The sequence below is a fragment of the Crinia signifera genome, chromosome 4 (genome assembly GCF_055691185.1).
Source record: "Crinia signifera chromosome 4, ASM5569118v1, whole genome shotgun sequence".
In the NCBI taxonomy this organism is placed as follows: domain Eukaryota; kingdom Metazoa; phylum Chordata; class Amphibia; order Anura; family Myobatrachidae; genus Crinia; species Crinia signifera.
Window position 1 is genome coordinate 257,965,392 of NC_139220.1, and position 12,134 is coordinate 257,977,525.

Here is a 12,134-nt window from a genome sequence, read left to right on the forward strand (position 1 = left end):
GCATTAAACAGGGTATTTCGGCAGAATGAGCCCGACTTCACAAGCTGTCGGGCTCGTTCTGCCGGGAAGTGACGAGCTGCCGGCTGCAGCTCGGCTCTTCCCAGCCGCAACTCGTGGACACGCCCCCCTTTTCCCACCTGCATGTTCCAGGTCAAGCTGACCGAGAACGGGACAGGGTCACGGCGGTCGAGCAAGCTCGACTGCCATGACCTCCAGATTGAATACCCCCCTAAGTCTTTGATATTGCACCATTTTACTGAAAGTGTCAGTTTCACCTGCAATTTTTCCAGTCATGGCACATATGTAGTAGTCTGATGTATTCAGCATAGATAATCAAATGATATGGCCTAAATCAGACCTGATCGCATGGCAAAATCTCTCTCAAATGTTCAAAACCATGTGCACTGCAGGTGGGGCAGATGTAACATGTGCAGAGAGAGAATTAGATTTGGGTGGGGTGTGTTCAAACTGAAATATAAATTGAAGCGTAAAAATAAAGCAGCCAGTATTTGCCCTGCGCAGAAACAATCAAGTCTAAATTAGGCCCATAGATAATACAATCAAGTCTAAATTAGGCCCATAGATTTATATTTTTCATTCTCTTTTCCCTTATTCTACATTATTATTTTTTTTCCTTTTTTTCTTTTCTCTCTTTTCTCCATACAACTGTTACAACAAATACAATACATATTTGTTTCTATGCTGTGTAATAATGTGTACTGTTCTTTTTCTAATAAACTTAACTTAAAAAAAAAAGAAAAAGAAGAATTGATATTATAGGACTACTGAGACTCCGAGCCAGTGCATCCTGTGTTACCTTACGGTGCTAAGATCTGCACTTCATCATCTATGGGTCTCAAGCTCTGACTCCCCTCCCTCTACACTCAGTGCTCATCGCTCAGCTATCTCACAGAAGCATCAGTAGGGATACACTGGTCCGTGTAAAGAGGATGTGAAGACTCAGCCATGGGTGCAGAAACAGATTCAAGTCCTACAGAAAGGAACGAGTTGAGCAGGATTTGGTGAGTCAACAACCTTATCAATGATATATGTACAGTGTATATGCAGCGTGTGTTTGTGTGTGTGTGTGTGTGTGTGTGTGTGTGTGTGTGTGTATATATATATATATATATATATATATATATATATATATATATATATACACTTTTACTATTACTAATAATAGTATTGTTTTTTTTTGTTTTTTTTTTTCAATAATTCATTCTGAGCCAGCCTGTGTAGGAACTGGCCACATCGGGGGAGATATTGGCACTTGATGGCAGCATGTCATATTGCATTGTTTAGTTAAGCATTACCTGTTTTTCATGCATATAGGATATACAGTAAGATGTCATTTAATATATTGATGAAATGTGAGAACAGAGTATTGGTTTGCACTGTACACACATACACTGTACACACATACACTGTACACCCATACACTGTGCAAACATACACTGTACACATATACACTGCACACACATACCAAGTACTACTTTCAGTACAAAAACATATGGATCCAGCGTATGTAATCATGGAAAGTCAGAAAGAGAAATGTTTGGCTTATTTCCACGTCTTTATCACCTTCATTACAAGTCTGAGGTCAGACCAGGGAACATGAAACATCACGGTGCTATGCTTTACATACTCTAACAATAGTTTGGAACCTTTGTCCTAAAGTCAATAAACCATTAATGCTTGTTACAGTGACTATTCCTCCTTTGTACTGTGCAGCGCACTTGACATCTCCCTTGATTGCTTAATTACCATCAACCAGGTCTGGATTGAAGTACCCAATCTTTCCTGACATGTCTCCTTAAATTACATTTTCCTTGCTAACAACTATTAGATACTAGTTCAGCTCTTAGAAATTAATTGTTTCACAAGCTAATCACTGTAAGTGATGAATATTAATTGCCTTCTTATGGCACTCACCAAAGTCTTTAGCCAGATACAGATCTGTAATTAAGGGAAGCAAATAATTTGTACTATGGTAAAAACAACTGGGACAATCTATATTTTATTTCCACACATGCAATAAAGACAAGCACACGCTTTCATCGTATTACACAGCTCTGTGTTAATGCACAAATCACTCCCACACTGGGCTGTATACAGTATTTACCCGACAGGGAACCGGGGACATAACTCTCCGCAGCAGGTATATGTCACCTTAATCCCCTCATTTTCTCTGAAAGTCTAAAGCAATTGGTTTCCAATCCATTGACAGAAGTTAGGGATAGAAAACTGTCTTGGTCAAGAATGTTTTTGAGATATTGTTATCTTGTCAAAAGGCCACAGGTCCTATCTATTTGGATGTGAGATTAGGGGATTTTTCGATATTAATAAACTACAGTAAAAGTCTAGTTTATTTCACCGGAGGGAGTATTGTAAGAGAACCAAATTATCTCAATAGTTCTATTTCCACTGTCTTAGAAGCCAGTGAGGTGCTGTGAGGTCGGTGGCAGGGGAGGCCAGTAGCACACCCAGGGGGGGTTCGGAGTACCCAGAATCTGATGGCCCTAGTCTGAAAGCTGAGGGTCCCCTCTTTCCATGGATATACAAGCATTTTAAAAATCGTCCCTGGGGAACCGGAGATATCTGACTTCAAAGCAGTGGTCCCCATCCAAGCCTGTTAATTGCTCTCCCCAGTCAGATATTTCAGGTTCTGTTTGACTTAGAGTTTTTCTGAGGGTATATTCCAAAAGCCGTGACTCTCCCCCTTTGAGTGACACTAGCATCTGGTCTCTACTGTGCCAAGAACCAGAGATATCAGCCTTCAAGCAGCTGGTTACTGCTCCAGCTCCACACACCTGGTATGTAGTTTTATATACTCATTGGCGGATTGCTCTGCCTCCTGAACTCTGATCCCCTAGTCCCCAATACCATTTGGTAGGTGGGATTCTCTAGTTTTTAATTCCAATAAAAGCTAAGAAATCTAGTTCCAGGAACTGGAGATATCTGCAGTCAAGTAAGCTGTCCTCCCACCAGAAAATTATGAATAATAAGCCCACTCCACTATACACCCCTCCTCTGCATATTAAACATCCTCTACCACCCTGGAAGTTATGTATCAGGGCCCCTTCATTCAGCCCAATGCCCCCTTCTCCCACCTCATCTCCCACCATCTGTGCAGTAAAGGGGTAATTAGTGGAAATTACTGATCCAGTCCCTACATGCTGAGCGGTTGATATCAACCGCTCAGCATGTAGGGACTGGATCAGTAATTTCCCCTTACCACCCGCGGGACATCAAAGCTTCCGCTCATAGCACCCCGCACCCCTACCGCTGGAGGATAGGTAGGGGCCCCAATACATTGCTATGCCCAGGGGTCTACACTGCTGTTATGTATATATATTTTTATATAGATAGATAGATAGATAGATAGATAGATAGATAGATAGATAGATAGATACATAGATACATAGATAGATATTATTATTTATATACATTTGGTCTCTCTATAATACTTTAACTGACCCGGCATATACTGGGTCACCTAAGTGTCCATCTCCGTGCTTTGCTCCGCCCTTCTCTGGAAACCCCCTTCTGAAAATCCTGCGTTTGCCCCTGGAGGCACTGGCTACAATCAGAGCCAGATTTACACACATACAGATGGAGCAGCTCTCAATGGAGCTGCTACTGGCGTTAGAATCGCCAATCACCGATGTGCACCGTTTGACAGAAGGGAGTGCGTGCACACGAGATGCTCCTGCACCCGGTTCTGTCGGCGCCCTCCGCCGGCTCCCCGCTGCTCCACCGTATCCCCCACTCGCCCTGCCTGTCTCCCTGAAGCGAAGACGGGAAGGGAATCTGCTCTCCACCGCCATGCTGACTGGGATGTGTGAGCGTGTCAGTCAGATAGAGCTCCTGTCCGCCAGCCTGCACCAGCTCAGGAAATCTGGCGATAGTTCTGGCGACTGACAGGCGCTTCATCTCTACATGATTGATGGTGAGGTTTGACTATAAAAATACAAAGATTATATGAATAACACATAGATTATATTCATACATTCACATCCGAATTCAGGCCCTTCCCCTATGTTTGGGGTTTGCACATGTGTAGCACCCCAGTGGGTTGCTAATCACTATAAACTGACATTTTGAGTATCTGCCTAAGGTATGGAGCACTGAGGGTAAATTGAGTGCAGGCCCCTTTAATGCTACCAGCAGGGGCGGGATCAACCCAGCAGGAAGAAGCTTGTGGAAGAGAGAGAGAGAGAGAGCAGCAGCATGGTGTCTGAGCTGAATGTAACTGAGGTGTGAGGAGAGTGACACAGAGAGAGTTCTTAATCTCCCCAGCTAATCTGCCAGCCATCCCTGCTAGCAATAAAAGTGCAGGCTACTGAGTGGAACACAGTGGAAATAACTGCTAACAGCAGCAGCAGCAGCAAGGTGCAAAGACACACAGAGCCCCATGTGCTCAGAGGAGACCCTGCAGAGCAGGACAGCATGCAGAGTGGAGGACACTGTAACAGCCTGTACCAGCAACATCCAATAAAGCGTGAGTCTGACTATAACACCCCTGTGTAAAAGTGTGCTCCCCACTAGATCCAAGTTTGCACCACTCACCCCAACTCCAGTATTAACAGAGGAAAGAATCCACAGAGAACTCAGGCAAAAGATAGCTCCTGGCTATAGAAGTGTGTCCCTGTCAGACCCCCCAGCAGAGTATAACAGGACTGCCCTAAAAAGACTGTAACTTTTATAAAAGGATCTCTCAGTAGACTGTGAATGCAGAGACTTCATTTAACCCCTTCATGCTGGAAGCTGCTTTGAATGTGGGATTCAGCATTAACCAAGCCCTGTCTAAGGATTTGAGAACAACTAAATGAGTTGGCCTTGGACTGTTTTCAGTTAACAAACCTATTGCAAGACTCACAGCCACTGACCCCCAAATAAAGACTGTGCTTTACTGCTGACTGAGCCAACCTGAAGAGACTGTTACACATCATGTGATCTGCAGGATCATTACAAGGAATGGTGACTATTGAGTTGTATCTGGGTACCCAGTAGTAGGATGATATAGCAGAGTCTAGTTAATGCATGCAGCTATTGCACATAATAGTAAGTGTATTGTGAAGAGAAGTTTGCATATTTTGCAGGTAAACAGATTGTGTTACAAGAATTGAATTGTTCATCGGATTGGATATATTGTACTCTTCCGCTAAAGATGTGTACAGAAGTGTGCAGTGCTTTGTTTGTTTGATACCATAATTGACGTTATTACTGAAGGTGATCATTTATACCCTCACCCAAGTGTCACAAAATTAAACTGTTATAAATGTACCAACTTGTCCATTCATTGTGAGCAAAAAGACTCCTGACCGAATTGGAAAAGAAGAACTGAAGTAACCTCACAGTGTGGACTCCACCTAGTTCAGGTAAAACGGGCCACCACTGGCCTTGGGGGTGTCACATATGGCGTCATACCGAACAGGATCGGACATGGAAGTGCATAAAGGCAACCCCACTGCAGATGACAAAGCCTTTAGGGAATTGTCTGTAACATTGGATGGACTCCTCAAAATGACTGCAGAGATGAGGAAGACCCTAGCCAACCAGAGAATAGAACAGACTGTATACAGAAACGGGGAATGGCGTTCAGAACGCAGAGTGAAGCACCAATCCAGATGGGACGTTACCCAGGAGATGGGAAGATGGGGGACTAATCAGTTTCATGCTCGAGGGAGGCCAATATGTTGGCAATGTAGACAAAGTGGTCATATTGAGAGGCATTGTCAACAGTCCTCAGGAAGACCATCACGAGGAGGACCACCCTGGGAAGGACGACCCAGAAATGCAGGCCCATCTGCAGTATTACAGAGCCAAATGAGAGTGTCTGGGGTACATAATGCTGTGGCTGGTGAGCGAACCAACCCAAGAAGGATCTCTGGTCGTGTCGTGTGGTTCAGTGTACCACGTGGGTACGGGTTCATCAAGAGAACAGACACCAGACAAAGCGTGTATGTACATTTTACTGCCATTCAGAAAACCAACCGAAACTGGTTTCGGAGCCTGAGAAGTGGCGAAATGGTGGAATTTGAGTTGGCAAATGGAAAGAAAGGTATCAAGGCTGTACACGTGATCAGTCTAAATGGGGCTCAGGTGCAAGGCTACAGGCATGCTGCAGAGGGCAGCCAGCATTGGCGCTGTCCACCTTTCAGAGAGCATTCACGCTACTGCCAGCAAGATTACCATTACAGTAAAAGTAGAGAGGAACCAAGTGAAGTTCTGCTGGTTGAGGAAAGACCCCGGGGAGGTAACAAGATGCAACCGAAGCTGCAGGATGTAGTCAGATGGCAATTTCCCCCAGAACCAAGAGAACGGGAGGACAGAAAAAGGATAGAGCACACTGGTTCCAGCACAGCCAACCCCAGACCAACAGATTCCAGTGCAACTCACCGAGAAAGAGCCATTGAAGCTGTGGGGCAACTAGTTGTGGCAGAGAGATCTAGAGCCTTGGAAACCAATAGCAAAGAGTCAGATGTATTAATGTCTGAGTGTAAGGCCCCGGAACAAACCCCTAGTGCAGCTAAGGAGAAGGTGACATGGCTCTTCCCAGAATTGCATGGGCCCGACGTTGAGTACCACACGATAAGCAAGGAGGAGGTCACCTTGTGGTTACAGCAGGCATCAAGAAAGAAAGAAAAAAGATCCAAAAGGAATTTCTACCAGCCAGAAGCACAAGGAATATCTTGCCCGCCAGTTATGGGGATTGATGGTTCCCGTTGCCATTAGCTGTTGATGCGTGAGGACACGCACATGAAAAAGCGTGGGCGAATGTAGCACCCCAGTGGGTTGCTAATCACTATAAACTGACATTTTGAGTATCTGCCTAAGGTATGGAGCACTGAGGGTAAATTGAGTGCAGGCCCCTTTAATGCTACCAGCAGGGGCGGGATCAACCCAGCAGGAAGAAGCTTGTGGAAGAGAGAGAGAGAGAGAGCAGCAGCATGGTGTCTGAGCTGAATGTAACTGAGGTGTGAGGAGAGTGACACAGAGAGAGTTCTTAATCTCCCCAGCTAATCTGCCAGCCATCCCTGCTAGCAATAAAAGTGCAGGCTACTGAGTGGAACACAGTGGAAATAACTGCTAACAGCAGCAGCAGCAGCAAGGTGCAAAGACACACAGAGCCCCATGTGCTCAGAGGAGACCCTGCAGAGCAGGACAGCATGCAGAGTGGAGGACACTGTAACAGCCTGTACCAGCAACATCCAATAAAGCGTGAGTCTGACTATAACACCCCTGTGTAAAAGTGTGCTCCCCACTAGATCCAAGTTTGCACCACTCACCCCAACTCCAGTATTAACAGAGGAAAGAATCCACAGAGAACTCAGGCAAAAGATAGCTCCTGGCTATAGAAGTGTGTCCCTGTCAGACCCCCCAGCAGAGTATAACAGGACTGCCCTAAAAAGACTGTAACTTTTATAAAAGGATCTCTCAGTAGACTGTGAATGCAGAGACTTCATTTAACCCCTTCATGCTGGAAGCTGCTTTGAATGTGGGATTCAGCATTAACCAAGCCCTGTCTAAGGATTTGAGAACAACTAAATGAGTTGGCCTTGGACTGTTTTCAGTTAACAAACCTATTGCAAGACTCACAGCCACTGACCCCCAAATAAAGACTGTGCTTTACTGCTGACTGAGCCAACCTGAAGAGACTGTTACACATCATGTGATCTGCAGGATCATTACAAGGAATGGTGACTATTGAGTTGTATCTGGGTACCCAGTAGTAGGATGATATAGCAGAGTCTAGTTAATGCATGCAGCTATTGCACATAATAGTAAGTGTATTGTGAAGAGAAGTTTGCATATTTTGCAGGTAAACAGATTGTGTTACAAGAATTGAATTGTTCATCGGATTGGATATATTGTACTCTTCCGCTAAAGATGTGTACAGAAGTGTGCAGTGCTTTGTTTGTTTGATACCATAATTGACGTTATTACTGAAGGTGATCATTTATACCCTCACCCAAGTGTCACAAAATTAAACTGTTATAAATGTACCAACTTGTCCATTCATTGTGAGCAAAAAGACTCCTGACCGAATTGGAAAAGAAGAACTGAAGTAACCTCACAGTGTGGACTCCACCTAGTTCAGGTAAAACGGGCCACCACTGGCCTTGGGGGTGTCACACATGCGCACACGCGTGTCTGCACATGTGCAAACTCCGGGAGCGAGCGGCTCCGACGGTAACAAAAGTCAGTTCGGACTGATTATTATTACCAAATATTACCAAAAGGGAGAGAAATCATTCGATGTTCGGCGACCATCGAATGATTTCTCTCTCCTTCGGCCACATGTGTGGGGACGCGTTCTCGGACATTTCCTTCCGCATGGCAGTGAGGGGATGCAGGCGGCAGAAGGGTGGGCGTTTGGTGGGACGGCGGGTGGCACTGACCTGCTCGCTAGGCTGTGAGTATACGCAGCCTAGCGATAAAGTCTGAATCAGGCCCTAAAGATCATCTTTGTGTTATGTTTTACCTGAAGACGATATTAAATCGAAATGTTGTATCACCGCCTGGCAGTTGGCTCTGTTATTTACAGCCCACGCCGTTCAAGGTCCGAGAGTGCCGCCCGCACAGCCAACTATATATACATATAGATATAGAGATAGATATAGATGTATAGATATATCTGTACAGATCTCTCTCTCTCATATAGATATAGAGAGAGAGATAATCACTGTTCTATTCAGTGGCACTCATCGGACTCACAACAACTTCAAATTTGGACACAGTGGTCACAAATCTAAACATTTTGGTTTTTATTAACCTTTGTCAGGATCAACATGATCAATATAGCACCCCTATCACCCTTATTGAGCCACCGACTCCCTGCCATTCGTCTGGTGAAACTGATGTCCCCTCCAGGCAACATGCACACAGACTTCTGGGTGGCCGCCTAGCAACCCCTAACACACAGTTGCCTACCCTTTAAGAAGAGATAAATCCAAGGGTGATAACATACCTCCCAATTTTTGATCTAAAGAAATAGGGACACTCGCGCGGCGCCCCGAAAAGGGGAGGGGCGTATGCAAATGAGGGTGCGGCTTATGCTAATTAGCCGCGACCTCATTTTCATACGAGAATAGACGCTGTGCGCATGCGCACAGCGTCTATTCTACTAGATTGGGGGGTCTCCCAACTGCCACCCCCCGCAGCGGGACAATGCCTGCCGCGGGTGGGACAGCGGGACAGGACCCGAAAATCGGGACTGTCCCTCTAAAATCGTGACAGTTGGGAGGTATGTGATAAGGAGAGATAAACATCCAGCCAATCACCTGCTAACTGCCATGTTACAGCCTGTGTTTAAAAAAAAGTCAGGAAGGAGCTGATTGGCTGGATGTTAAATGCAAGGGTAATAAGGAGAGATAAACATCCAACCAATCAGCTCCTTACTGACTTTTTTCAAACACAGGCTGTAACATGGCAGTTAGCAGGTGATTGGCTGGACGTTTATCTCTCCTTATCACCCTTGGATTTATCTCTTGTTAAGGCTTAATACATCTGCCCCAGTGATTGTTATTTAACTGCATTTATGTATTATTCTGAGTTTATTCACTAGATGTTACAGTTTGCCCCATCACAGCAAAGTGGGGAACTGGGGGGGGGGCACAGTAGGCAAACGTATTGGCTAGGGTGCTAACAAACCTTGCACGGCCCTAAATGTACCCCCCTACACTATCAGAGTGCTGGCCGCGCCCTTACATTGATGGAAACAGAGATTGGCCACAAAGCTCTGCATCCTTTTTGACAGTGAACACCTTCATGAAATACGCTAGGGCACTACTATGAGGATAACACCACTATGGTTTAGTAAATGAGCTATGGCACTGCTGTGGGGGCATTAAACTAACAACTCTTGAGAAGTATTGGCACTAGGGCCCCTTCTAAATGTTCCTTTGGGGTCCAAACCGTTCTGTCTACACCCCTGTTTCCAGGGCTATTTTTCAGCAGGCTCCAGCAGGAACTGAGGCCCTTATTCTAGTTAACTCTTTCTGACAAAATATTTCTTAGATGGACAAAACCATGTGCACTGCAGGTGAGGCAGGTGTTACTTGTGCAGAAATAATTAGATTTGGGTGGGGTTTTACACCTGCCCCCCCTGCAGTGCACATGGTTTTGTCCATCTAAGAAATATTTTGTCAGAAAGAATGAACTAGAATAAGGGCCTCAGTTCCTGCTGGAGCCTGTTGAAAAATAGCCCTGCCTGTTTCTGGGAAAGCTATACTAAAAGCCACTATTTGCAAGTTGTAGTAGTATATTCATCCACCTCTGTGTGTTATGTTTTACATTGTGTACACTCCCAACTTAGCTATTGACAATACTAATTCAATTGCTGTTTTACAGTACAGTGCACTGTACAGTGCATATACACAATTGTACTACTATCATACTGAGTCTATTATTTGTAGCATGTACAGAAGATATGATGCTGTAACAAGAAAGACAAGCCCTGTGATATGGCGAGACAGCATACACTATACTAGAAGCAGATGGCTCCCAACCACTCTTCATTATCGCAGCATCAGTCTAGAAACCGCTCTGCACAGCGTTACATGCCGCATGGATGTCATCAATAATAAGGATGACAGTGTGACAGAATGGCCTTTAGAGAAATAGAGAAACGTGAGTCACCAACTCCTGCGCGTCTCACATGCTGAAGATCAGCTACAACACAATGGAGCTCACTGCACTGTGTGAGTGGGAAGCGGTTAAAAGGTTTTACAGTCAATGGGTCATCACCAAAAGGTCGACATGCAATAGGTCGACACAGACAAAATGTTGACATTTGTCAAAATGTCGACATACAATAAGTCATCAATACAAATAGTGAATTTGCGCTCTTCCATGATTCAGTGTCATCCAAACTAATTTTATTAAAAAGTTCTTAATGCAGTACAGCATCGTATTTCTTCAATATTTTTCAAAAAACAACCCAACGCGTTTCATCCCTTACAGACTTCATCAGGCGTAATCATTTCTCCAACTAAGGTTACGCAGTGTATAACGTACCAGATTGGCTCTAGAAGGATCAAAATAAGCGGTCCCTGATGCAGAACGCAAAAATATTTAACAAATTAAAAAAAAAAAAAAAAACTTCCACAGGAGAGTATCCTAGTGTGTCAGTCATTGACAAAAGGTCAACACAGGTGGACATGACAAGGGTCGACACTTGAAAAGATTGACATGAGTTTTTCACAATTTTTTAAAACTTTTTCATACTTTACCATCCAGCTATAATTGGGAACGGTAGCCCTGAAGCATGGCCAATGAAGCAAGCCATGCCAGGGTATGCACTACACTAGATGTCAATCTTTTCCCTGTCGACCTTTTGACCCTGTCAACCTATTGATTTGTTGATCATTTGTTGTCTACCTATTGACACTGTAGTCCATTTCTTCCACAGCCATGTGAGACCACAGTGACGGACCTGTATAAGGCACACTCCTAGACAGAAGCTGAGTGTGAAACTTACTAAACTCAAATACTGGACAAAATATATATTAAGCTCCATCGGGGCCAGATGCACTAAGCTTCAAAAGTGATAAAATGGAGAGAGATAAAGAGCCAGCCAATCAGCTCCTTCCTGCCATGTCATAGGCTGTGTTTGAAAAATGTCAGGCAGAAGCTGATTGGTTGGTTTATCACTCAATTTTATCACTTTGGAAGCTTTGTGCATCTGGCCCCTGGTGAGTTATTTGGTTATCAAAATATCCAAAATTTGGATATTCTGAACCATAACACTTGATTCACTGGAGTTGAGTGACTAGACCAAGGTAATTAAATCAGCAAAGCAACTTTCTCAATGTTATCACTATAACTTGTGACTACTGTATCTGATATTTTGGAGAAAGTCACCATAGAAGGTACATACCAGTGTCTACAGCATTTAGTAATCCCCATATGTCTATTTCAGCAGACATCAACTTTGGTGAAAGATTGTTATGATTATTTAGAATGCAGTGATATATAAGGAAGTGTTATACAATGCCATAAATAAATGATGCTTATGCTTCACTCAAGTAATAACATTTACTGATTAGTGTTTCTCTAACTTCTCCCAAGGTAAAGATTAAAATATGAGCATGTGCACAGATGTTGATGGGGACTTGTCATTGGTC

At 44.1% G+C, this 12,134-nt stretch overlaps 1 protein-coding gene across 2 annotated transcripts in view; it reads left to right on the forward strand.

The window, feature by feature from the left end:
* Positions 1–719: 719 nt before the first annotated feature.
* Positions 720–12,134, forward strand: part of LOC146075273 (gonadotropin-releasing hormone II receptor-like) — a 29,901-nt gene continuing 18,486 nt past the window's right edge. The window contains exon 1 of one of the 2 annotated variants that reach the window (XM_083184315.1): positions 720–1,022. The gene's annotated coding sequence lies outside the window, so the exon portion shown is untranslated. Of the gene's footprint in view, positions 1,023–6,961; positions 7,228–12,134 lie in introns of those variants that run through there. The other variant, XM_083184316.1, reaches the window with a different exon arrangement.